The sequence below is a fragment of the Lissotriton vulgaris genome, chromosome 1_1 (genome assembly GCF_964263255.1).
Source record: "Lissotriton vulgaris chromosome 1_1, aLisVul1.2, whole genome shotgun sequence".
In the NCBI taxonomy this organism is placed as follows: Eukaryota; Metazoa; Chordata; class Amphibia; order Caudata; family Salamandridae; genus Lissotriton; species Lissotriton vulgaris.
The window spans coordinates 356,969,669-356,996,518 of record NC_141685.1 but is presented as its reverse complement, the minus strand read 5'-3'; positions in this window follow the sequence as shown (position 1 = coordinate 356,996,518).

Here is a 26,850-nt window from a genome sequence, read left to right as displayed (position 1 = left end):
TAGCATGCATAAATAAATACGTAAATATAAGTCCAGGTCCGTGTCTGTGTTAATTGGGGCAGGTGATACAAGCAGGCTGCTTCAGCAATTTCACGGAGTTCGAGGATATATATATATATATATATATATATATATATAAATATATATATATATATATTTATATATATATATATATATATATATATATATATATATATATATATATATATATATATATATATATATATATATATATATATATATATATATATCTGTAGGTACTGGATCCCACCAATTAGAAGGAAGCAGAGACGGCACACCAGGAAACCTTGCACAAACCCTTTATTGTGCACTCGTTAACCCAAGACGACGCGTTTCGGCGTAAGCCTTTATCAAGTAACCACCATTTTGTTTTTTGCCATACTTATAGTCCCACAACTATTTCAGTACACAATAGACATAAAGAAAATACTTAATGGTAAACATTCTCAATGAAAAAAGATACATTTAGCAAATTATATTTCATTATGTCAACATTTCAGCATTCATTGTATGCAATTTGTTGGGTGTGTCTAGTGTGGAAAGTAGGCAACGTCCGACTACTCCGCTGGCACGTGGTCGTGATAAATATTGGCAGACTGCCCTTTCCGGAAACAATTGCAAATATGTTTGTTATGCAATTGTGGACTCGCATTCATGAACGTCAGGGAAAATAACCCTCGTGACGTGGTGCTTGTGTCGACCGGCGAGTCGCCGCTGGGTATCTTGGGAAATGTAGTTTGATACCGCGGGTTGGGACAGTAGTCCCGGGATAATTCATGGGAGCTCCCAGATATGGATGCATGAAAAATGCCTTCGGAGGGGGCTATGTCAATAGAGGAGAGCTCCCCTCGATAACTGACCATCATGTGAAATATGCCAAGGGGTGTTGGGTGGTAAAGGTCAAGGTGTGAGTGCTTTTGTTAGGACGAGTGTAAAGTGAGAAAGTATGATCCAAATGCATGTGTATATACAGTGAAAATTCAAAAAATAATGACATAAAAATAAAGTAACAGCCAACTCAAATTTCAATTCATTATCCTGAGTATGGTGTCATGTTCCTATGTCCGACTATTAATGCATTGCCTACAATTCAAACAGTGGGGAAAATGCGTTACAGTCTGCCAACCCCTGGAGACAAAGCCCCCCCACTCATTGTTTTATGCATGTCTAAACATAGGAAATTTTCTTACAGATAAAACGTGAATAAGTGTAACACACAAATCATTCATCACAACGCGGGTTTACTTCTGCTTAGTCCAGGTCAGATCTAGGAGCCTATATGGGATGCCAATTCTTCCCCATAATTAAGTCCTTTTGGGGCCTTACTCTCCATGTCAATGATTCTTCTAGATTCTCTCCTCCTAAGTTGTGTTTCGCGGTCCCCACCTCTAATAGTTCTAGGTATTCTATCAATTCCATAGAATCTTAGGCTGCCGTTGTTGCTGCCATGTTTTTCTTCATAATGGCGGGCCATGGGGTAATTATGGTCCTTGTTAGAAATGGCACGAAGGTGCTGTAGAATCCTAGTTTTTAATGGATGCTTCGTGCTTCCCACGTACTGGAGCCCACATGGGCATTCCAGTACGTAGATGGCGAAATCAGTGTTGCAGTTAATGGGTTGACTGATTGTACGTGTCTGACCTGATCCTGTTTTGTAAGTTTTACAAGATCTACCATTACGGTCACATTTACAACTCCCACATGTGGTAAAACCATTGGGAATTGGGGCCATTTCGTGATTTTATTTTCACCGGGATAGCTTTGAACTAATCTATCTCTCAGGGATCGTGCTCGTCGGTACGTTATCTGAGGTTTATTGCCCACTAGTTCCCCCACAATAGGGTCAGATGTTATTATCTTCCAGTTGGCTCGCATTATTCTTTCCAAAGCCCAGGCTCCCCTACTGTAATTAGTTATCATCCGGGGTGGATTGGGTCGGGTGCTATTCTCCAATTCTTTCCTTCTGGAGTCACTTTTAGATGTACTAAATAGGACTTCTTCATGTTTTAAACCTTGGACTTTGGTCTGTGCACTGTTTAACACCTCGTCACTGTATCCCCTTTGGGTGAAGCGTTCCACCATGGCCCTCTGCTCCAAATGGAAATCCGCATCGGTACTGCAATTGCGTCGAGCCCTCAGCAGCTCCCCATAGGGGATGCTCCTCTTTAGGGGGGCCGGGTGGTGGCTCGACGCATGCAGGACCGCATTTCCAGCTGTGGCCTTCCGGAAAAGACGTGTTGTCAAGTCCCCATTCTTTATCTCTACTGCCACATCCAAAAATTCACAATATGTTTTACTTATCACATAAGTGAATTTGAGATTAAGAGTGTTATTTCCTAGATGGCTGATATACTGTAGAAGAAGAAAGTTAAAAAGGAAACACAGAAAAATCAAAATGTGCAAATCCACTCTAGAATGCAGTGAAACAAACAAGACGGTCGTTAACATCTCAGATAGAACCCTGAGTCAAGTTGAGTCTTCAGTGCTACAATTAGGACTATCCTTTTGCCCCAGTGCTCCATTGGATTATGTTGATACCAGGGTGGACCTCTTTCTTTTCATTAGGAAATTAAAATTGATGAAAATATATGCAACTCGCTCCAGTAACAAACAACACACCTCAGATCCAGTGGGTTCGAACATCCCCAACCTGCAGATACATGACTTGGAATTATTGAAAGACATGTACCAGTTAGAGACAGCAGATGGGAATGAGAGAAGTGAACATACTATTCTACAAGCCTGTGGAATAACAGGCGAGCGAGTCAAACACAGTGGTCTGAAACTAAAGACAAAATGTAATCCTAATGTCCCATTCGACAACATAGAAGCATATAACCAAGTGGTGACGAATGAACTTAAATGAACTCGAATGAATTTCAAGAATTCCAAATGGGACAACCTAACCAAGGAACAACGCAATGCATTGAAAGCATTAGAGGACGATGGCTCCATTATAATCAAGCCCTCCGACAAGGGGGGCAATGTAGTAGTAATGAACTACAAAGACTATAAAGAAGAAGCCATGAGACAGTTGAGTGACTCTTCATGTTACGAACTTATCAATTGGGAAAGGTATAGACGTACCATTAAGGAATATCACTCACTACTTGGGGACTGGTACCACACTGGTTTACTGGACACTGATGAATACAAATTTTTAAAGACAGAGAATCCGCGCATCCCCTGTATATATTTCCTCCCCAAGATCCATAAGGACCCCACTAGACCACCAGGGCGTCCCATTGTATCGTCCAATGGAGGATTATTGGAGAATACATCCATATTCCTGGATCTGTACTTGAATGAATATGTTCAAAATTTGAACTCATTTTGTAAAGACAGCACAGATTTCCTCAGAAGACTACATGATGTGAAATGGGAGGAGGGATACTATATGATTAGCATGGATGTATGCTCTCTGTATACTTGTATCAATCAAGTGAAGGGTGTGGAAACTTGTATGCATTACCTAAGAAGTCGCCATGTGGATTGTTGGAGGCACAATACCATGCTGCAAAAAATGATGCTATTCTGTCTCCAAGAAAACATTTTTCTGTTTGAAAATGCGGTATACCGGCAAGTATCCGGGACCGCGATGGGGACTTGTTTTGCCCCCAGCCTAGCAAATCTTTTCCTAGGCTGGTGGGAGGAACAGGTCGTCTGGGCTGAAGGATCTGAGATGTACACTGACCACATTCTTATGTGGGTCAGGTACATCGACGACCTATTTTTAATCTGGAATGGCCCTGAAACACTAGCGAGACAGTATATCAGCCATCTAGGAAATAACACTCTTAATCTCAAATTCACTTATGTGATAAGTAAAACATATTGTGAATTTTTGGATGTGGCAGTAGAGATAAAGAATGGGGACTTGACAACACGTCTTTTCCGGAAGGCCACAGCTGGAAATGCGGTCCTGCATGCGTCGAGCCACCATCCGGCCCCCCTAAAGAGGAGCATCCCCTATGGGGAGCTGCTGAGGGCTCGACGCAATTGCAGTACCGATGCGGATTTCCATCTAGAGCAGAGGGCCATGGTGGAACGCTTCACCCAAAGGGGATACAGTGACGAGGTGTTAAACAGTGCACAGACCAAAGTCCAAGGTTTAAAACATGAAGAAGTCCTATTTAGTACATCTAAAAGTGACTCCAGAAGGAAAGAATTGGAGAATAGCACCGACCCAATCCACCCCGGATGATAACTAATTACAGTAGGGGAGCCTGGGCTTTGGAAAGAATAATGCGAGCCAACTGGAAGATAATAACATCTGACCCTATTGTGGGGGAACTAGTGGGCAATAAACCTCAGATAACGTACCGACGAGCACGATCCCTGAGAGATAGATTAGTTCAAAGCTATCCCGGTGAAAATAAAATCACGAAATGGCCCCCAATTCCCAATGGTTTTACCACATGTGGGAGTTGTAAATGTGACCGTAATGGTAGATCTTGTAAAACTTACAAAACAGGATCAGGTCAGACACGTACAATCAGTCAACCCATTAACTGCAACACTGATTTCGCCATCTACGTACTGGAATGCCCATGTGGGCTCCAGTACGTGGAAAGCACGAAGCATCCATTAAAAACTAGGATTCTACAGCACCTTCGTGCCATTTCTAACAAGGACCATAATTACCCCATGGCCCGCCATTATGAAGAAAAACATGGCAGCAACAACGGCAGCCTAAGATTCTATGGAATTGATAGAATACCTAGAACTATTAGAGGTGGGGACCGCGAAACACAACTTAGGAGGAGAGAATCTAGAAGAATCATTGACATGGAGAGTAAGGCCCCAAAAGGACTTAATTAAGGGGAAGAATTGGCATCCCATATAGGCTCCTAGATCTGACCTGGACTAAGCAGAAGTAAACCCGCGTTGTGATGAATGATTTGTGTGTTACACTTATTCACGTTTTATCTGTAAGAAAATTTCCTATGTTTAGACATGCATAAAACAATGAGTGGGGGGGCTTTGTCTCCAGGGGTTGGCAGACTGTAACGCATTTTCCCCACTGTTTGAATTGTAGGCAATGCATTAATAGTCGGACATAGGAACATGACACCATACTCAGGATAATGAATTGAAATTTGAGTTGGTTGTTACTTTATTTTTATGTCATTATTTTTTTAATTTTCACTGTATATACACATGCATTTGGATCATACTTTCTCACTTTACACTCGTCCTAACAAAAGCACTCACACCTTGACCTTTACCACCCAACACCCCTTGGCATATTTCACATGATGGTCAGTTATCCAGGGGAGCTCTCCTCTATTGACATAGCCCCCTCCGAAGGCATTTTTCATGCATCCATATCTGGGAGCTCCCATGAATTATCCCGGGACTACTGTCCCAACCCGCGGTATCAAACTACATTTCCCAAGATACCCAGCGGCGACTCGCCGGTCGACACAAGCACCACATCACGAGGGTTATTTTCCCTGACGTTCATGAATGCGAGTCCACAATTGCATAACAAACATATTTGCAATTGTTTCCGGAAAGGGCAGTCTGCCAATATTTATCACGACCACGTACAATCTTGCCAGCGGAGTAGTCGGACGTTGCCTACTTTCCACACTAGACACACCCAACAAATTGCATACAATGAATGCTGAAATGTTGACATAATGAAATATAATTTGCTAAATGTATCTTTTTTCATTGAGAATGTTTACCATTAAGTATTTTCTTTATGTCTATTGTGTACTGAAATAGTTGTGGGACTATAAGTATGGCAAAAAACAAAATGGTGGTTACTTGATAAAGGCTTACGCCGAAACGCGTCGTCTTGGGTTAACGAGTGCACAATAAAGGGTTTGTGCAAGGTTTCCTGGTTTGCTGTCTCTGCTTCCTTCTAAGTGGTGGGATCCAGTACCTACAGATATCAAGGTAGCGGCTGCTGCTACCGACGGCATCAGCGTTGTCAGGTTGAGGGTCGTTCAAGCAGCAGTGTGGACGTGATATATATATATATATATATATATATATATATATGGACAATTGGGACAATCCAGGTCCCAAACGAAAGATGGTAGCCACAGGAATTCTTGCGTGATATTTTTATTTCATCCAAGTGCGAGAAACCCTCTCCCCTGCTAACAGATGCATTTTGGCGTTACCCCTCTTCGTCGGTGTCGGCTACCATAAAACAAATCACCTTTTTCAAAGTGCTCAGTGCAAGTAAACAATTCATAGACAGCGAAGATGGCCTCATTTCAACTAAACTTCATACTTTTTGTGGCGGCCATCTTAAAATGTTCCTTTCATGCAAATATGATACCTATGTTGACAATTCCTAACATTTCAGACAGATATAACTGATATACATTATAAAATGATATGTCTGATAAAACGTTGGACACCTTAACTAAGCCCTAGATGGGCAATCACAGTTGATACTGATAAGTTTCTGCAGTAGTCCCCAGAAGACAGAACATCCCTCTCTTTAAACAGTGGAAAAAGTCACTCTGAAGATTATTAGTCCAAAACCTATCAACAATTACACATTACACAGAAAAATGTCACTATAAGACCATACAATAATTATCCTCATATATAGTAAATCCTAATATTTTTTACAAAGATCTTATTGTAAGGATTATGCATGAAATTACTATCTTTGTGTCAGTGCTCATTCTAAGTGTGACTAAAGTTCTTCGGTTGTATTAAGACCTATGGGTGTCATGCCTTTAAGTTCTATGATGTACCTTGACTCCATTCTGTGTAGGGTTTTTACTTTGTTCCCTCCCCTTTCGTGTATGGGGGTCTGGTCTATACAGAATAATTTTATGAGATCACGGTTACTGTTGTGGAAACTTTCGAAATGGCGTGCTACTAGATATGTCGGATCCTTTTTACTTATTGCACGCTTTCTCTCCAAAATTCGTTTTTTCGCTGGGTGGATTGTACTACCCACATATCTTTTGGGGCAGGGGCATTCCAAACAGTAAACCATGAACTCTGAGTTGCAATTAAGCAACATATTGATCTTTCTCATTTTCTGTTGGCCCTTATGTTGAATGCCGTAGTTGTTAATTTTCTGACTATATTTGCATGCTTTGCACTTCCCAGGGAAAAAACACTGTTATGGGCTCTTTATGTCGTGCCGATGCAGCATAATGACTAGACACTAAGGTCTATGTGTAATGAGTGGTTGTTCTGGGATGGCTGACTTGAGAACAAGATCGGATTTCAGAATGTGCCAATTTTTCTTAAAAATATGCACTAATTCCATTGTTTTGCTGCTGTATCAAGTAATCATTCTGGCAGGCTAAGCAGTTTTCTTTCAAGCTCTGCTTTGGGACTTAGAGGCAAGAAGCTCAGATCTATTCAGAATGTTCGCTCTTTTTTCTGCCGTTTGCAAGACCTGTTTCGAATAGCCTCTTGCTTGAAATCTCACAAGGGACTTGTTCTTAGCAACGTTATATTCTTCAGTGGACGTGCAATTCTGTTTTAACCGTAGAAGTTCCCCATACGGGATGTTATTGGTCATGCTTCTAGGATGAAAACTTCGAGCATGTAAAACTGAAGTGCCCACTGTTGGTTTATAATACAAGCTAGTCATAATTTTTTCACCTGTTTCATAGACTTCGAGTTCTAAATAGAATACACTGGTTGCACTAATATGTCCGTTAAACGTTAAGTTGAAATCATTTGTGTTGAGGAAAGCCACATATTCCTCAGCGGAGGTGCGGCTGCCTCACCACACGATGATCAAATCATCAATGTAGCACGCCCACAACACAACTCTCTCAAACCAGTGATGTGATGTGTCCCTCCAGGCCTCATGCTTCTCCCACCAGCCAACGAAAAGATTTGCATAACTGGTGCGAAGCACGTGCCCATCGCTGTCCCACGTTGTTGCTTGTACAGCTGGTTGGAAAAAATAAAGATGTTATTCTCTTAACAGAATTTCACCATTTTGAGTAACATGATATTATGCTGTTGAAATCTCAAGGTACTTTATCTAGGAACAATTTGACTGCTGCTACACCTTGCAGATGATTTATACAAGTGTATAGACTTGTAATGTCTAGGTTGATAAAAAGCATATCCTCTTCCCATACAATCCCCTCTATCCACCTGAGGAAGTCCTGTGTGTCCTGAATGTATGAATTTAAACTCCTGACCCAAGGTGCTAGAAAATGGTCAATGTAAATAGAGCAGCTCTCCAAGAGACAATTAATGGATGCCACAATGGGTCTTCCCAGTGGCCTCCTATCATCTTTGTGAATTTTGGGAAGATGATAGAAGGTCGGGAGGACCAGATACTCACATAGCAAGAAATTAAATTCATCAGAGTCTAGTATCCCTTCACTTCTCCAGGATTCCAGAAAGTGATGAAAAGTCGATATACATTGTGCATAAACTGCTCGAGTCACAGGTAAATAACATGCCTTGTCTTTTAATTGACTCGTTGCTTCTTCATGATAATGATCCTTCGAGAACAACACAGCGTCCCTCGCCCTTGTCTGAAGGCATGATTATTATGGAGTCTTCATTTTTCAAAGACTGAATTGCTTTCCACTGTAGCCGAGAGATGTTATAATTCGAACTGCCCATTCCTCTATTGGCTTCAAGATGTTTCAAATCAGCTAGAATTGCATCATTAAAAGCGTCAATAGCATCAAATGGAGTTTGTGGTACTGTCCTAGATTTCCTTTTTAGTCCACTTTTTCTACTCAATTTTGGTATCCCTGTACTTTCTGGGCAAATTTCACCATCTCCGTCTGAACAGTTCTCCAATGGCTGTAAGACTGCAAGAGTATCTGCTTCTATGTCAGTGAGTCCGTCCAGCTTAGATGTACCAGAGATACCTCTTTGTGTTTCTACAAACGTAGGATGAAGTAAATGGATTTTTTTTGTAGTTTAAGCTTCAAAATATGTTGAAATAAATGTATTTGTGCTTCAGCATAATTAAATTCTGCTGTGGGCAGAAAGAGAGTCCGAATTCCAGTACTTCACTCTCATCCTCACAGAGAACTCTCTCTGATAGGTTGATTATGGTTTGGGTTTTCACCACTTGCCTCTCCTCCCTGTGCTATGTGTAATTCTGGGTGAGGCCACCTCTCCTCCTGCTCTTCCCCTGTCTTGTTTTGAATTTCTTTTTTGGTCTGGGGGATGTGTTATGGGTGTGGGTCACTGACTGTTTAACCAGATTAGGAGTTATTCACGAAAAAAAGTTTGTTCTGCCCCTCTCAGTTCATCTTCCATGCCTGTGGATTACTCCGCAATGTTTAGCTGTAGTGTGGAGGTCCCGCCACAACTGCGGGGCCTCTGCTGACAGTGCAAAGGCCTTTTGTGAATCGGGCTTAAAAATGGAAATGTGAAACATTGAGGTTACAATGAAGCATAAGAAACATGGCAAACGAAAATGTAATTTACCAACATATTTTTTATATATATAGATAATATATATACTATATATATCTAAATGTATATATATATATATTAAATATATATTCACTGGAAAAAACAATTGTTACAGAGGTGTAATAGTTAGGTTTACGTTTTGCTCACACAATTCCATCGAAATTCAGTAGTTATAAACATACTTACAGTTACACTTATGATAAGAAATGTTGCCTCATTGCCTAAAGTTACTTTATGGCACAAGTTATAGTTTCTTCAGATAAGTATAGCTATAAGTATACCTTAAACTGGTGAATTGCTATGGTTTTGTGTGGGCAAATCATAAACCTAACTAACATCCCTGTAACCTTTGTTTTTTTTCAATGAATTTCTAGTTTTTTTTGTTTAACTCAAAGTAAGGCTTTAGATCCTGCAGAGGATCCACATAACTAAATATACACTTTTTTATTTCTTATTCCAAAACAACTGCACTGATTTACACCAAAGTAGAAAAAGGTCCTTTTTGGACCAAGAGCTAACGTTCTGCCAAATTTGGTGTTAATCCGTACAGCAGTTTGGGTTGTAGTTGTGTCTAAAAACTGCAAAATCCCTATAGATATTGCATGGGGGAAATTAAGTTTTGGGACCCCCTTTCTCTCAGCCCCCACTTAACAAATCACCCCAAACAATTCATCACAGCAGCTCAAGTGAATGGCAAACTAGTTTTGCAAATTTTGTGAAGATTCGTTAAACCGCGCCAAAGTTATAAGCAAAACAATAAATGCTTTATCTATGGGAATAGTTGATGTTATCACCAGTAGGTAATGCGTATGTGTGTGTGTGTATATATATATATATATATATATATATATATATATATATATATATATATTGTATATAGTAATATATATATAGTCATAGTTAGTATTTGTTTAGGACGTAGTTTCCATAGGAAGAGCATTTTTATTATTTGCCAATAACTTTGGCATCGTTTGACGAACCTTCATGAAATTTTCAAAACTAATTTGACACTAACTTCAGCTGCATCCTAAAAATTCTGGGGTGATCAGTCAAGCGGGTGCAGAGAAAAAGAGTGGGTTCTAAAACATGTTTTGCCAATGCTAATTTCCATAGGAACTATCGACTAGGCTACAGACCGAACTGCTGAACGGAATTACACCAAATTTGGCAGAAAGGTAGCTCTTGGTCCAGAAAGTGACCTTTTTGTTTAAATGGTATAAATCCATTCAGGAGTTGTGGAGTTATACGAGTTATATAATGACATTTCCAGTTGTGTGTGTGTGTGTATATATATATATATAAATCCAAAGTATGCCCTGCATAGAAGACACCCTCACAGGAGAGTTGTTCGCCTTCATTTAATGGGATGACAAAGTTCACATTTCCCATATTCACTTCGTAGCCATACGCGTTTCAAACACCTTGTGTCCTTGATCACTGGCTGCAGACTAAGAAACGGCAGCCATGTGGAACAGCTGTGGATATGCACCAAGTCCCGCCCCAGTGGACGTGTGCCAGATAGCCTTCTGGTACTTGCGGTTCCCACAATTACAACACAGTGTGTGCTGCCATGTCTCACTGCTTAAAACAGTCTCAAAACCCCAGTGGGTGGATTAAAAAGGGGAAAGGCTGCTCACTTTGCGGTACACGTCCCACAAAATTGACATCTCCATCCTATTCGGTGTCCCGCTCTTTACGTCGCCACAGGGCCGCTAATTTGATGCAGCGGGGTGTCCTCACGACAAGGCAGGTCGCTAATATAATTCCAAAGTATGCCCTGCATAGAAGACACTCACAACAGGAGATTTGTTCCCCTTCATTTAATGAGATGACAAAGTTCACAGTTCCCATCTTCACTCCATAGCCATATGCGTTTCAGACATCTTGTGTCCTTGATCACTGGCTGCAGACTAAGAAACGGCAGCCATGTGGAACAGCTGTAGATATGCACCAAGTCCCGCCCCAGTGGGCGTGTGCCAGATAGCCTTCTGGTTCTTGCGGTTCCCACAATTACAACACAGTGGGTGCTGCCGTGTCTCACTGCTTAAAACAGTCTCAAAACCCCAGTGGGTGGAATAAAAAGGGGAAAGGCTGCTCACTTTGCCATTCACGTCCTGCAAAATTGGCCTCTCCGCCCTACTCAGCATCCCGCTCTTTACGTTGCCGCAGGGCCACTAATTTGATGCAGCGGGGTGTCCTCGCGACCAGGCAGGCCGCTATTATAAATCCAAAGTATGCTCTGCATAGAAGACACCCACACAGGAGAGTTGTTCGCCTTCATTTAATGGGATGACAAAGTTCACAGTTCCCATCTTCACTCCAAAGCCATACGCGTTTCAGACATCTTGTGTCCTTGATCACTGGCTGCGGACTAAGAAACGGCAGCCTTGTGGAGTTATACAAGTTATATAATGAAATTTCCAGTTGTGTGTGTGTATATATATATATATATATTGGCATCGCAGCGTGAGCAAGGGCATCTGTGCTCGAAACGCGTCGCTGACAAATGGCTGTGTGAATTGCAATAAATAAACACTATTTGCCTGCCAGATTGGTGGTTCGTCTTTTCCTTCCTGTGGTTGGCGTGGAGGCTGTGACCGCGTACGCAGAGCTGGAGAGAGGGAATCCTGTGCTCTCATATATATATATATATATATATATATATATATATATATATATATATATATATATATATATATATATATATATATATATCCAAAGGCAAAAACAGGGTCCTTCTGGGATTCTTCCTCCCGGGTCAGGTGGTGCACGAGAATCAGCGGACCACACAAGCCGATTTAATTATAAATCCAAGGTTTGCTTCAAAGCAAGAAATTGCGCACTCGGGAATCCAGTTTCAGCAAAGAAGGTTTATTTTCAGTTTACACGCTACGTGTTTCGACGCGCTATGTGTCTTGATCACACGTGAACCACCCTGGAAAATTAGGCTTGTTATGCACATAAAGTAAACATAGAAAAGGTAACTTAAAAGTAAACGTATTGTACATCATTTCATGTCTGAAAGGTACCGCTATCTTGTAGTGGAGTACTTGTAAAGTAAAGCATATACTTGTTATATTGCATACAGTAGCCCCCGCTAAATAAAATCACTTGGAAGAATCTGGGTCCACTCTTGCCTTTTTCAAGTGGAACAGAAAAGCAGTACAAGCGTCCTGATATTATTACTGGATCGACCACCTCCGGTGTTGTGGACCCCCTCAACAGAAGTTGGCTCCGTGGTTGGTGGTCTCTGCCTTTCGAATACCCCGGCAACCTTGTGCTGTTAGTCTCGACGAGCGGCATCGGGTCGCAGGAGGATCGGAAGTCTGTTTCTTTACTTCCGGGTCAGGAATCCACAGAGCCCCATGTGCTTACGCAGCAGAAACTGAAGGATTGGGCAACAGAAACTGAAGGATTGAACCAGCGAGTAGGTGTTTGCATCTCCAAAGCAATGACCAAGGGGTCGCAGAAACACCAAGGCAGTTAAAGGACTGAAGGATAATTACCGCACACTTGAGAAACTTATGAAAACAGGAAACTGCCAAGTGGTGGGAGGCAAAGTCCCTACTGAAATATTTAGATTCTGGCAGAATCCCGAGGGGGCTGAGAATCATGCTAGCCCCCAGCTATGATACTCCCAACCCACGCATGATGGCTGAGTGGGCTGAGTGCAACCTGGACTCCTCCCGCAGATTAGTGAAAATACTGGTAAAGTATGCAGAGGTGGTTCTCATTGAAGAAATAGAGCAACAAGGAGATATACAGTTGAGAAAAAAATATCAAGAAGAAATTTCAATTAGAAGTAGGCAAAATTAACAAAGTAATTAACAAAGGTTCTCTCAGTGTGTGTATAAGAATAGTGTAATTGCAGCAGCCAGCAATAAACTCAGTAACATTACACAGAATGAGACTCTTTTCTCATCAGAAAGGAAGAAAGCTATGTATGTTAAGAACAAAACTAAGGCACCTAGATTAATCACTACAAACAATACTCAGTCAAATGCCCTGAAACAAATGATGAAATGCCATTGGGGCTTGCTATTACCAGATCCGGTCATAGGGTCTTAAGTGGGGAAGACACATTTGGTGTCCTACAGAAAATCTAAATCATTAAAGACTACCTCGTTCATAGCTATCGAGGTACACCTACCCCCACCACTTGGTTGGGCATGTGAAAGGGATTCAGGAAATGCATTTCCTGCAAAGCCTGTAAAAATAGCCGTAACAAAGATAGCTATAGTGCAGGCAGGGGCAAAATCAAGAAAATTAACAAACTGATTGTTAGGCCTGTCCGCTCCTGAGAGTGCCCATCCATTTATTATTTATTTTTGTCACCCTTGGCCTCCTAGTGTTTCTAGTGTCGTCAGGGGGTTAGGTTTTCCTTGAGTATGACACATTACCTTTCCTCTGAGGCCTAGTCAACCTCCTGAAAATTTAGATAAACCTAAAATGGTGTCCAGCACCTGCCATAACGGACACTCCATTGGGGCAGTCTCATTGAATACCATGGAGAAAGTTCTGGAACCCTCTAGCAGGTTCCAGTGGACTGGGGTCCGCCTATAAAAGGCTAGTGTCCAGGCGGCCATTTTAGAGCAAGAGAGAGCTGGACCCAGTCAGGAGTGAGGCACATAGTGAGGGAGTTAGCGCAAACTTAAAGGTTGAGACCGACCTGCGGGCCGGCAATGCTCCTGGTTTAGACGTGACCCCTCTTTGTATGACCAAGCCCTGATCTGGAAGCCTGAAATTAATCTCCACAAGAACCCTCAACTGGCACGAGAAGACTTCAGTACTGCCTGCTGGCACCAGTCCTGTCAAACTGTGAGCGAGTAGCGCTGTTTAGTGGTTACCAAGTAAATGTGCCTCAAGCTTCTCTTCCGGTACTACTGCAGAACGAGAATCAGCGTTATGGCGAGCGAATTCCAGAGAGGGAGCAGCGTGTGAGGGAAGCAACACTCACCGTGTCTGTCATCGAGGTGAAGCAACTGGTTTGCCAGCAGCGCGAGGCTTCCCCTGCTTCGGAGAGAAGACCGTCAGCTGTGAGGGAAGAGTTTCCTCAGGGACCGCAGGAAGCCCCGAGTGACGTCGGGGAGGCAGAGCGGAGGTGTAGGTTGAAGACGACGGATAGATCGGAGAAGGCGGAGCCTGCGGCAGGAGGAGGAGGCGTCGGAGGTAATCGGAAGGAACACCCCGTCGTGAGAAGGCCTGCGTGACAGAGCGTAGAATCTACGCAACCTCCAGGAAGCGAAGCCGCCCAGAGATCTGCTTCGGAGTTCTGCCTTTTCCCCTTCCCCAGCTCCAGAACGGAGCCGGTGCACATCCGGGACTCGTGGGACACCTGCTGAAACCCCAAGTAAGCCGGGAATAGTACTCCGGGAGCGGGAGGAGTGAAACCACTGAGCCGCACTTGCGAGTGAGGGGGGGGGAGTGAGCAGGAACCTGGACAGGGGTGAGACGAACTGAGGTGACGGAAAACCACCTCCGTGACATTCCGAAGTGACAGCAGCTGAGGGGGCAGGCTTAATAGATGAATTGCTGCTAAAACTGAGACAGGTGGAAGTAGTGAACTCCTAAACAGTCTAACAGCTGAAGCGATTGAAGTCCACAAGACTACTGATCCGAACGGGTGGCCACAGAGCGACTTATTGTTAGCACCCTCCAGTGTGAGAAAGAATAGGTTACCCCCTGTGGGAACGGAGCAGTTGTGGGGGCTTTGTTGATGTTTAAGTAACTTGTCTGTCTTCTTCCTAGTGTATCGCCTTCGGGGGAGTGACAGAGGAAGTTGTGGGGGTCAGGTTGCTGCATCACTTTAACACACGCTAAGGCTGCCTTCGGTTAACTCAGGGTAATGTACACCACCGAACCTTCTGGTGGAATGTTATCCTAGTACTGTGACCTAACTGGGGGGGAATTATACATGCCTTAAGGTGGCAAAGTGTCATTGTTGTTACCAAGAAACTTCAGTTTGAGAACCACAAAAAAGTGAAAGCTATTGAAATGTAAATGAATGAACTGAACACTATCCATTGAATGTAAAGAAACCTATTGTATTGAGCTTATACCCTACAGTGATTTAAAAAGAAAAGAAAAGGAACCAAGAGATACATTTTTATAAAAGGAACCGGTATTTTCATAACTTTGGTGTGGTGTCCTTATTTTTGGGGATAATGTACTGAGTTACTATGGGTGAGTTTGTAAGCATTACACAAAAGCCTCAGAGGTTTAGCTTTAACCGCTCTGTGCCAGGCTACCCTGTGTAGTCTAGGAATTCTAGGTCTAACACTGATTATATGTACAAGTGACTTTGTTATTTATGTGCTGCAATGTCATGCGGGCTGAAGTATGTTGGCAGCACAAAGTTGCAACTCAAAACACGGGTTTTGCAACATATGAGAGCCGTCTCTAACGTCAATTTGAGCTACCCTGTAGCCAGATATTTTGAAGAAAAACATCAAAGTAATTGCATCCTATTGGAGTGTTTTGGCATTGATAGAATCTTGGAACACCCTATGGGAGGGGATCAGGAGAAACTCCTAAGGGTGACAGAATAAAAATATATCATTGAGCTCAATACTAAATGGCCACATAGGCTCAATTCAGAGGAAGAGCTAGCAACCCACATTGCGTATAAATGATGGAATTGCATTCACTATTCTTCCTGAATGATTACACGTATGAATGTTCAGCTTTGATCTGATTTTAACCTCACTTGATTTTAATATGGGAGGAATGATGTTATATTCCCAGCGGGGAATTCATTTTGTAAAAAAACAAAGTTGTGATACGAGCGGTATTGACCTATCACACTATTTTGGGAAGTTCCTTGGTGTTAAAGCAAGTTCAGCTACCCAATTCCCTCTAGATTGCTTGTTATCTCATCCTTTCTATCAGAATTCCCATTTTGATATTTATTTAGTTTATGTTCTCCTAGGTGCATCACATTTTTTTTGGTACCAGCTCATTATTCGCCAGCTGTAGTGTAGAAAGTAATCGATGATTAGGAATTAGTTAGCCAGCAACTTTGATCTATTGATTAAGGAACCACTGTTACAGCATTTAATGATTACTATTGTTATACAATTTGTTATAATAAATGTGTGTTTCTGAACACAAATGATTATAATCAATTTTTCCTGTATGATAACATTGTATGCCTCAGGCTGATTATAAAAAGCTTGTGTCTTTTATTGGGTACATTACCCATAACATAGCTGAATGAATTATGTCTATGGTATTGAATTTATTTTTATGTTTAAGTCATAAGACTACATGCCTTAGATTGCCCACAAGAAGCATTAGGGTACATTACCCACAATATTTTTGAATTAATTATGTTCATATGGTAATCTAGGTTTAATTCTGAAACGTGGGTGTTTAAAGGGGTACGGTACCCAATAATATGAGGCAGAAAGAAATATGCTGATCATTTGAAAATGTGTGCCCCCGTTCACTTATGAGACGTAGCCTATTATGAGGTACATTAGCCATGTAGCAGCTGCCCTGCATGCATTTGGTGTGTTAATAGGTATAAATATCTGTGATTTGAGATTAATTGTTAAAGGCACAAATTACATGCGCAATGTGAGCAATGCGGATTTCGTGATGTCTAGTCGATTTGCTCTCTAAAATTAAGGTGAACTAATGTCAACATTGATGAGGGACCGAACAGTGAAGTCTGTCTTCCATGTTTGCAAACATCAATATCATATGACAAAAAGAAATTGATTCCGTAATTGTATATTACCTGCACGTTGTCACTTTAATAATATTATGAATGTAATATTATGTTTTCAAATTGCACTAGAAACTGCTAATAGACATAAATATGGGAATATTTTGTCTAGGTTTATGCACGGTAACCCATATTTTTATGGGCGATTGGGCGCAGGTCCCACAACTGGAAAAAGGCTTCACCAAAATGCGTTGTTGTATTGTATTGTATTGTATTGTGGCATACTTGTATAGCGCAACCTGTCACCACAAAGGGCATCCTGGCGCTTTGACCCGTACTCAGAGAGAAAGCAATAGCTCAGCCTATCCTAGGAAAAAGATACGTTTTTAGAGCCTTTCTGAAGGATAAGAGATCTCCAAGGCTTCTCAAGGATATAGGCAGAGAGTTCCAGAGTTTGGATGCCGCTACTCTAAAGGAGCGGCCCCCCATCCTCGCTCTCTGAAATCGGGGAACTACTAGTAGCCTGGCTGACGAGGAGCGTAAAGCTCTAGCTGGACAATACCAGGCAAACATTCGCCGCAAAGGAATGGGGCCCAAATCATGAGCAGCCCTAAACACAATACACGCTGCTTTGTAGCGCACTCGTAGGTGAACTGGCAGCCAGTGGAGTTCTCGCAATGCTGCCGTCGAAGAGCTGTGGTAGGGGCGAGAAAGGGCGAGTTTAGCAGCAATATTTTGCACCCTTTGCAACTTGCCCAGAAGTGTTACCGGGGCCTCCAGAAGTAGTGCGTTACAATAGTCAAGTCGACTTAGGATGGTACAACGCACTACTTCTGGTCTGGCTTGCACAGGGAGGAGAGGAAGGACCTTACGCAACATGCGGATCAACATCATACATGTTGAGGAGATCTTATTCACATGTAGATCCAGCTGCAGGTTGGGCCCAAAAGTGACGCCCAAATTGCGCGCTGATTGTGCCGCAGACACTGTCTCTGAGAAGGACGGAGGCCAAAAGTCTACTGGAAGATCGCGAGGAACCCGATCCGCGGAACAGTGTAAGACCTCCGTCTTTGTTCCGTTGAACTGTAGCGAGTTCAACCGGAGCCAATCCGCTGTCGCCTGCATGCACCGGTGAAAGGTCTCCAATGAGACTGCATCCTGTCCCTCCAGAGAAAAGATCAGCTGGGTATCATCCGCATAATTAAATGCGGAGATACCGAAGGTTTTGATGAGCTGGACTAGGGGGCGGAGGTAGACATTAAAGAGTATAGGGCTGATGGCCGAGCCCTGAGGTACTCCTTGTCCCACTCTCCGCTCCTCTGAACTGAAGGGGGGTAACGAAACCCGTTGCTGACGGCAGTCCAAATAGGAGATTAACCAATCCCTGGCTTTGTCACTGACCCCGCACTCCTCCAGCCTAGAAATCAGGGTGGGATGGCTGACCGTGTCGAACGCGGCCGACATGTCGAGCAGCACCAAAAATGCTGCCCGACCACTGTCGACTCGCGCCCGCAGATTGTCTAGCACGGTCACCAACGCGGATTCCGTCCCATGCGCTGGGCGAAAGCCGAATTGCGTCTCATCCAACCAGCTGTTCCCTTCTAGAAAACTGGACAGAGCGCGGGTGACCAACTTTTCCATAATTTTAACCGGAAAAGGAAGCAGGGAAATTGGCCGGTAGTTAGAAAGGCAGGCGGGGTCGAGCGTAGGTTTTTTTAACAGCGGGGATACCACTGCCTTCTTCCAGCAGCTTGGGACAGTAGCTGTCTCAAATGACTGACAGCAGATAGCGTGCAAAGGTTGGAAGAGGTCCTCTTGAAACACCTTCCATAGTCTTGGAGGGAGAGGATCCAAAGGCGAACCGGAAGAAATCGTCAAGGCTAAGTCGCCAAACTCCTTCAGGGATGGAAGGGGGAAGCTACTCAGCAGGGGTCGACTGGCCTCGCTCGCCGGAGCTCCCAAACTGAGAGTCGGCTCCAAGGAAGAGGAAAAGGGACTCCTCTGCTGGGGTCGACTGGCTACGATCTCCGGAGCTCCCAAGCAGAGGGCCTGATCCAAAGTGGAGACAGAGGGACCACTCAGCAGGGGTCGACTGGCCTCGCTCGCCGGAGCTCCCAAACTGAGAGTCGGCTCCAAGAAAGAAGAAAAAGGACTCCTGTGCTGGGGTCGACTGGCTACGATCTCCGGAGCTCCCAAGCAGAGGGCCTGATCCAGAGTGGAAACAGAGGGGCCACTCAGCTGGGGTCGACTGGCCTCACTCGCCGGAGCTCCCAGACTAAGAATCGGCTCCACAGGAGGAAGAAGAAGGCTACCCTGCTGAGGTCGACTGGCTACAATTGCCGGAGCTCCCAAGCAGGGAGCCGGATCGGGGGCAGCAAGGGGAGAACAGTTCAGCTGGGGTCGACTGGCCGCAGTCGCCGGAGCTCCCAAGCTGAGGGCCTGATCCAAAAGAAAGAGAGGAGGGCTACTCAGCAGGGGTCGACTGGCTTCCGCCGCCGGAGCTCCCAAGCTGGGGGGCTGCTCATCAGGTCGGGGTCGACTGGAGGGCATGACCGGAGCTTCCTGACAGAGATTAATAACCCTCTGCAGGGGTCGACTGGCCAACTCCTCCGGAGCTCCCGCCTCAGTGGTGGAGTTCCGTGGGTCTTGCAGACCAGCTAGGATTTTACGGATTTTTTCCTCAAAGGCATCCGCCAGAGAGTCACAAAGAGCCTGCGACGAGGGGACAGCACTGGCCACGCACGTAGGGTGAGCCAGGTCCTTAACGATTTTAAAAAGGGCCTGAGCCTTGTTTGGGGCCTGATTCAGAGTGAGTTCAAGAAAGGTCGCTTTCGCTATCTTAATTTGAGCTTTATATTTGTGCATCGCAGACCTGAATGCGGTTTTCTCAGAGTCTAGGTACTGTTTCCTCCAGACCCTTTCCGCGCGTTTGCAATCAAGTTTGAGCTGGCGAAGTTCGCTCGTGTACCAAGGACTAGCTCGGTTCACCCTCCCTCGCGACTTCCGAAGGGGCGCTAACTTATCCAGCGAGCTAGCTATAGATTGACAGAATAGGGTATAACTTTCTTCGACTGTATTGCCCAATTCGAAGTCCTCGTCTAAGATGTTCGGCAATGGAGCCGTGTTTAGGATGCGGGACCAAGGTCTCTCTAGCTTAGCTAGAGGTAGTCCAGCCTTACGTGAAGTAGGATCCTCCGGCCAAAGGGAAAACCTAATCAAAAAATGGTCCGTCCAATATTGGCACTTGATATCCACGAGTGATGCCCATTGAGGATCCGCAAACACCAGGTCCAAAATGTGGCCTTTCTGATGCGTGGAGGCGTTCACCAGCTGTACTAGATTGAGATCTGTACAAGCTTGGCTAAGAGAGAAAAATGCATTGTCCAGCGAGCTGCCTGCCCACAGATTGAAATCTCCAAGAACTAATAACCTGGAGTGGGAGCTGGCAAGTTCATAAATCAGGTCAAATCAGGTGTATGCAAAATAAACCGTTGTGCTGTCCTTATGGTTTGCCGCTTAATTTATTCTGGATTTCCCAGATGTTTCGCTTGCAAGTCATATATATATATATATATATATATATATATATATATATATATATATATATATATATATATATATATATATATATATATATATATATATATATATATATATATATATATATATATATATATTCACTGAAACAAACATAGGTTTTAGGGGTGTTATAATTAGCTGGACATTTCACTCGTACAAAACCATAAAAATTCCTCTGTTATAGTTAGTTGTACTAACTATAACTTGCGTACCCGCAATCCACTGCTGATGATGTCACATATTACATTATTCATGACATGGTCAGTGACATCACTGATGACATCACTGATGACATCTCAAATGACATCACTGATGACATCATCCAGTGAATGTGGTTCGCTTCTATATTTAAAAAAGTATTAAATATATAGAAATCTGTATTGAAGACTGAGTGGATGTATAAGTGTCTGGATGGAGCATTTGTGATTGACTGTCTAAGTGCCTAATTTAAAGTGTCTCACTAAATATATGGGATAGTGATTAAACTGTGTGAATATCTGTATCACTCAATCTCTTGTTGTGTAAATAACTGCATTAGTTGGTTACTACCTATGTGAAAGTCTATATTAGTCTTTAATTAGTTAAGTGAGTATCTGTATGGGAGAGCGAATACGTATGTGGTTGGGTGGGAGGTGTGTGACTGTCCAAAGATGTGTAAATAGTTGATTTAGTAGGTATAAGATGTTAAGACTGCATGTGGAAACAGTTGTGGAGTGAATCTCTTTATTGGGTGTATTGATGAGTGAGTATATTTCTCAATGATACATGTCTAAAAATGTTGAAATATAAAAAGCACTGTATGTGACAGTTGGTGTATATAAATAAGTATATTTAAGAATCAGTGGTTGTCTGACTAAATGTATGGAAAACTGTATACTTATAATAGTGATTTTATAAAACACTAAGGGGCAGATGTATCAAGCCTATTGCGACTCACAAAGCCCGAAATTCGCAGAATTTCGGCCTTTGCGAATCGCAAAAGATCTTTTTGCGTGTTTTGGCATGCATCAAAAATTCGCAAAATAAGAAATTGCAAAAATTTGCGATTCCTTATTTTGCCATAGCATTTAAGGAATCGCAATTTTGTATGTAGCATTTTTGAAATGCGATTTTTGTTTAAGAATTCGCAAATTACCACCAAGTTGTAGTTGATGGTAATTTGCGAAGTCTTTAAAAAATGCACAATTTAGCATTTTTGATGGTGGCATGTGACGCACACACATGCCCATAGGGCATGTATGTGCGCCATATGCACACACATGTACATTGCAGGGGTGCAGCAGGGTGTCTTTGAGACACCCCTGCACCCTTGAAATAATTCTCAAATTGCAATTAGCAAAATGCGAATTCGCAATTTGAGAATTACTTCACAATCATTCCTATGGGCCTCCTGGCCCATAGCAATGCATGGGAAAGTATTCCTTATTTGCAAATTTGCAAAATGCGAATTCGCAAATAAGGAAGATTAACCCTTTCGATGCTGATGACGAGCTCAGCTCGTCATCACCAAAAGGTGTTGTGTGCTGATGACGAGCTGAGCTCGTCATGGTGCCACTAAAATGGCATTTTCCAGCACAGGGGGGGAAAACGCCCAGCAGCCATGTGGTTAAGGAATCGCAAAAAAATAGCGATTTTTTTCATACATTCCATTTTGCGAATTCTAAATAGCGATTCCTTAAAAATCTCTATTTAGGAATCGCAAAATGAAATCTTGATACATCTGCCCCTAAGTATTAGTTACTTTCTATATAAATAAATAAAGTTACGTTTGTATAAGTGTGTAGCTGAGTAAATGTGAGTATGATCAATTATTTGCATAAGTGGGTAGGATGAATGCATAAGTGAGTAGGATATGTGCTGCTCTTTAATGTTGATATAGATGTATATGTATATTTAATATTGTTCTATTGATCTTTGTCAGCATGTATAAGTGGGTGTATAGGTAAGTGTTTAGATGTGTGTGTAGATCTACAAATCACTGAGTGGGTTTTTAAAAACTTGTGTTGGTGTGTCAATGGTTTCAAAAATGGTAGTTTATATTTTATAGTGAGTGATGAAAGGTTATACTAGTGTATAATGAGGTGTATCTGATTGTCACGTGGATGGTGTCATCAGTGATGTCATCAGTGATGTCATTTGAGATGTCATCAGTGATGTCACTGACCATGTCATGAATGATGTAATATGTGACATCATCAGCAGTGGATTGCGGGTGCATGAGTTATAGTTAGTACAAATAACTATAACGGAGGAATTTCAATGGTTCTGTACAAGTGAAATGTCCAGCTAACTATAACACCCCTAAAACCTATGGTTTTTTCAGTGAATTTCTAAGGTTTTTTAAATGCTAATCCCTAACTATAAAATGTCTGAAACCTATGTTTTTTTCAGTGAATTTCAAAGTTTTTGTAAATGACACATTTTAAATGCATTAATTCTTATATTTATTTTTTTTATACTGATTTACTACATTTTTAAACTATTTATTTTTAGATAGTTTATTTTTTATATTACATTATACATTACATTACAAATTATATATTCTCAGAATTAATTACTTTAGTTGAAATACTTTGCAAATAGGCAATAGACGTTTAAGTACAGTAGTTACAGTTGTTGCAATGGGCAACACAATTTCAAACACAATGCAACATTGAGCTCAATGGGGATTTCTAGTTAAATGCAATTAGTTACTTAATGGATTACTTTTCTAACCACTGGACTGGATCCTAGATTCAGTCCTGTGACACATCCTGTAAACAGTTGAGTAAAAGCGTTTTGGTTATAGTAGTGATTTTTAAGGATTTTTTTCTATTTTAAAAGTTGACATTTACATTTTTTTTCACGTAGAATCACCAATGTTATCCTATGAGAGGAAATTCACTTAGCAGGCAAGTAGTGCTATCGTCACTCTGTCTTACTCAGTGGTGGATCCTGGATCAAGCACTGGTGCATCTCCAGTAAACAGTTGAAATAATGTGTTTAAGTCATACAGTCAATTTTTCAGGAATATTTTTAGGTTGTGAAAATAGACAGAAACTTTTCTCGTGAAAACCAGACAATGGATTCCTATGGAAGGAAATACAAGTTACTGGTAAGTATGCTTAGAATTACTTTTCAGGTAAAAGATGCAGCACTGGGTTCTCTCCTGATAGCAGGTGAGTAAATCGGAATTTGTTGTTCGGATGATTTTAGGTGAGTATTTTAAAGTTCCAAAACCCCACACTTAGAAGATTTTCCAAGTGAAACTAGTCAATGTTAGCCTGTGGAAGGAAATTCAAGTTACTGGTAAGTATGGTTAGATGATTAGTTCTGGGCTCAAAGATGCAGCACTGAGGTCTCTCCTGATAACAGGTGAGTAAATTGGAATTCGTAGTTCTACTGATTTCATAGGAATATTTTAAAGTTCCAAAACTCCACACTTTAACGAATTTCCAAGTGAAACCAGTCAATGTTACCCTATGGAAATAAATTCACTTAGCAGGTAAGTAGTGTTCTCGTTACCTTTTCTTACTCAGTGGTGCATCCTGGATCCAGCACTGCTGCATCTCCTGTAAACAGTTGAAACAATGTGTATAAGTCATAGGGCGATTTTTTAGGAATATTTTTAGTTTGTTAAAGTTTTAAAGCAGGGGGCCTCCTGGACTCTCCCAGGCCCAAGGACCACACCTCCCAGGGGCCATATGCAAAATATATTTCGGGGGGTCCTCTTTTATCCCTTCTACCCCGGGAACCCCATCCTCCCTGGGGCCAAAATTAGCATGTGTTGTGAGGCCTCAGAGACCCCCCTCATGCCCCATGGACCACCACCTCCCCGGGACCATCCTGGTTTAAAAAAAATTGGTAGGGGGAGCGTGGCCCCCTTTCCATGCTGTTCTCGGCCACTGGAACTGTTACCTTCCCTGATCAGGCCCAAAGCAAAACAAAGGAGGGGGGCTGTGCTGCCCCCACCTGGAGCAATACATGGCCCTGGGGACTGACACCCCCTATGGCTGGATTCTGCTGTGTCCCAGGGTGCCCACCCCCGGTACTTAGCAGTTTGCTGTGGCTTGGCGAGGCTTTACCGCTCTCGCCAAGCCATAGCAAACTATTCTCTGCTTTGAGCAAGCAAGTTCAAGTTCAAGTTTAACATTTGTATAGCGCACTACTCACCCAGAGGGTCTCCAGGCACTTGAGGGAGTGGGGTACCTTATTTATCAAATATCCAAGTTTTTAGTTGTTTTCTGAAGGAGAGGTGGTTCTGTGGAAGGCGGAGGTGGGTGGGGAGAAAATTCCAGGTTATGGCCGCTAAGTAGGAGAAGGATCTTCCCCCCATGGTGGATCTATGGATGCGTGGATTTGCGGCGAGGGCTTGATTGGACGATCGTAGTTGGCGGTGGGGGTGTAAAAGGACAGGCGCGTGTTAAGGCATTCGGGTCCTAGGTCATAGAGCGCTTTGTGTGCGTGGGTGAGGAGATGAAACGTTATTCTCTTGTTGACGAGGAGCCAGTGGAGGTCTTTCAGGTGACCGGAAATGTGAGCTTGGTGGGGGATGTCTAGTATGAGTCTGGCTGATGCGTTTTGGATGCGTTGGAGTTTTTTCTGTAGTTTGGCTGTGGTTCCGGCGTAAAGGGTGTTTCCGTAGTCCAGTCGGCTTGTGACCAGTGCGTGGGTGACCGTCTTTCTTGTTTCGGTGGGGATCCAATGGAAGATTTTTTTGAGCATACGTAGTATGTTGAAGCATGATGATGAGACGGCGTTGACTTGTCTGGTCATCAAGAGGGAGGAGTCCAGGATGAAGCCCAGGTTACGTGCATGGTCCGTTGGTTTGAGTGCGTTTCCCAGGACCATGAGTCGTCCCAGGCGTTGGGGGATGATCCTAAGATGAGGACTTCCGTTTTGTCCGAGTTCAGTTTTAAACGGCTGTTCTTCATCCACTCGGCTACTTCTTTCATCCCTTCGTGTAGATTGGTTTTGGCGGTGTTTGGGTCTTTGGTGAGGGAGAGGATAAGCTGGGTGTCGTCTGCGTAGAAGATGATGTTGAGGTTGTGTTGGCACGCGATGGATGCGAGGGGACTCATGTATACGTTGAAGAGTGTGGGACTGAGTGATGATCCTTGTGGTACTCCGCAGATGACTTCGGAGGCCTCTGATCTAAACGGGGGGAGGCGGACTCTCTGGGTTCTTCCGGCGAGGAACGAGATGATCCAGTCCAATGCTTTTCCTTGTATTCTGACGTTGCTGAGGCATTGTATAAGGGTGCTATGACAGACTGTGTTGAATGCTGCGGAGAGGTCAAGTAGGATGAGGGCAGCTGTTTCAAAGTTGTCCAGTAGTGTTCGAATGTCGTCTGTTGCTGCGATGAGGGCAGTTTTGGTGCTGTGTTTGGCTCGGAAGCCGGACTGTGAGGTCTCCCAGTAGAATGTACTCCTCGGAGGGGAGGGCGTGTGGGCTGATGAAGTCAGTGATGTCTTCGCTGAATTGTGTGTGGGGTCCTGGTGGCCTGTAGATGAGGGTGCCTCTGAGTGTGGTCTTGGGGTCAGTGTGGATCCGGAAGTGCAGGTGTTCGGCGGCTGCAAGGTTATCGTCAGAACTGGTCGTGATGCGGATGGTGTTCTTATGAACAATGGCGATGCCTCCTCCTGTTTGTTTGATGCGGTCCTTTCGGATGATCTTGTAGCCGTCAGGGATGGCTATGGCGATGTCGGGCGTTGATGAGGCGTTCATCCAGGTTTCTGTAAGAAAGGCGACGTCCGGCGATGTGGTGTCGAGTAGGTTCCAAAGTTCAATGGCGTGTCTGTGGACCGAGCGGGTGTTGAGCAGGATGCACTTCAGGTGGTTGTTGTCGGAGCTCTGTTTGGAGTTTGTGGATTTTGTGTGGGTCCTGATGCAGTCGAACTTGCAGGAGTGGCAGGTGAAGTGTCCATGGGTGTGTCCTGGGGCGGCTTGGTAGCAGTTTGGGAGTCGGCCGGGGTTAAGTGCAGACAGGGTTGCGGCGTCGTACGTTATGCGGGTGGAGTGGAATTTGCGGGGGCCAGGGGGTTTGGCGCTGGGCACGGTCCAGGCGTGGACGGGCGTAGACGGGCTTACCTTTGGCGCACCTTCGGCACGCATGGGGCGCGTCCGCAGCGTGTGACTGACATAAGTGGATAGTGGGGGGGCCGGAGCGAGGGAGGAGCAGCTGGGAGGCGGAAGCGGGAGCGGGGTGGAGA